This window comes from Oryzias latipes, chromosome 9, assembly GCF_002234675.1.
Source record: "Oryzias latipes chromosome 9, ASM223467v1".
Lineage (NCBI taxonomy): Eukaryota > Metazoa > Chordata > Actinopteri > Beloniformes > Adrianichthyidae > Oryzias > Oryzias latipes.
This window is the reverse complement of record NC_019867.2, coordinates 5,817,106-5,819,074: the sequence shown is the minus strand read 5'-3', so window position 1 is coordinate 5,819,074 and position 1,969 is coordinate 5,817,106.

The following is a 1,969-nucleotide window of genomic DNA, read 5'->3' as shown; positions in this document are numbered from 1 at the left end:
GATACAAAAACAGAGTCCAGAAACAAAAACCGCAGCTTTGCTTCAGCCCATTTGGCATGTTATGCATAAAGAACGGGTTTCAGATTTGATATTTAGTCTGCAGGTTAAGGTATAAAAACAACACAGCAGAAATCTGATTTTCTGTTTAAATGCAAACTTTTTTAGGTTTGGTTTAAATCTTGATAAATCAAATCCCAGTTCATAATATTTTACATTTTCTGGGATTTCCAACAAGAAAAAGTCTGAAACTTAAATTACTGCAAACTGATACATTTCTTGTGAGCCAAACCATTTTGCCCTTTTAAAAAGATTATTACTATAAATACTGCAAATTATTTAATTTTTAACCGTCAAAAAGCACAAAAGAAAATACAAAAGTACATAAAAAAAAGACATAACACAAAAATAATTAAAAAGGAAGAAGTTAAAACACCCATTTTAGGGTGTAATCTATGGTCAACCTATGTGGTGCTGCATAGGTTGACACATTGTTACGTCAGACAAGTAAAATACAAATTATTCAGCTAAAAAGAAAAGCTTGATGCCTAAAATAATTTTTGTTTTTTGTGAAAAACTTCAGTTCCGTGCTAAAGTGAATAAAGCAGAAAGGCCTTTGCACGATCGCTTTATTTTTCTTTTTGGCAATCGGTAGACTGTGAAATCCAATCTCTACTCATGCATCTAAATTTCCTGTATTTGATTTGTCATAGCTGTTATTGTAATTGTGTTTTTGTTTTTTGAGAATTGTGCAAGCTTCCAGCTAGAGCAGCAGCCTGTGGGGAAGGATCAGACGCACATTTGTCTGCTCTTTTGTTTATTGTCCCAAACTTTGAAAAGCAATTCAGGGGGATAGTCTTTTAAAGATACACTAAATGCTAAAGCTGTTGAGCAGGGAGGGAGATGAACCCTGTTCCTGGAAATCTCACTTATATTACGTTTGCAGAGAAAAAAAAACAAAAAGACAGGAGCTGCTGTGGCCTCTTATGGCCTCTGAGGAAAGCCTGCAAACACGATGTGTCTGTCATTTCAACGTTTCAAGCCTTCCACTATGAAGCATCTTGTTAAAGCAAAGGGAGCTCAAAAGTCCTGAAGATGCAGTGTTTGGAGTTCTTTACGTTTTTTCTTACAACTGCTTTTGCAGAATGCTGCAATAAAAAGTCACTGAATAAATCTACAGTTGTGCCCTTCTGTGTTTTGTTTCACAGACTAACGCTTGAACATACTGCATTATGTACAGAGGTGGATAGTAATGAGTCAAATTTGCTCAGTTACATTTACTTCAGTAACTTTTTCAATAATCTGTACTCTAAACGGTAACTGCTTGGTTGACTGCTTTATTCCTTTCACTAGAGTAGATTTATAACAACATTTTTTCTAGGTATGCTCAACAAATGAGCAAAGTATTGCATGAAAAAAGTTGATATCTGCATCAGCCAATGTAAAGATTTGTGTTGTGAAGTCTTCCTAATGTATTTCGTCTTTGACTGCACAACTACAGTAAATAAATCAACGCACCTGCAACAATATATCTAAAAAAAAAATTGGGGTTGTAAAACAGCAAAGATGGACATCAAGATGAAGAAGAAAACATCAATAAGTCACAAATAAGAGAAACGTCTTAAAAAATATATAGGTATCAGTTAAAATGATTAAAATCCAGTGTTTTTCAGTTTCATTATATGTATAAAGGAAACATTCAAATTCAAACAACTTTATTGATCTTGAGGGGAATTTTTTTTTTACAAATGCATCAGCTAACTTATTGTTATTGCACGACTGAAAAAATATTTCAGTTGAATCGGAAAAATTGGACACAGTTTTTTTTTGTTAAAGTTAAATTTCATCAAAACAATCTTGAAATGAAGCGAATTAAGTGATCGAATGTAAAACCAAGTCTAACTTGAACTAAAGATTGACAATAAAAAATATTTTTGCATTTTTATTGGACTATTTGCTGCTTTACAGAATA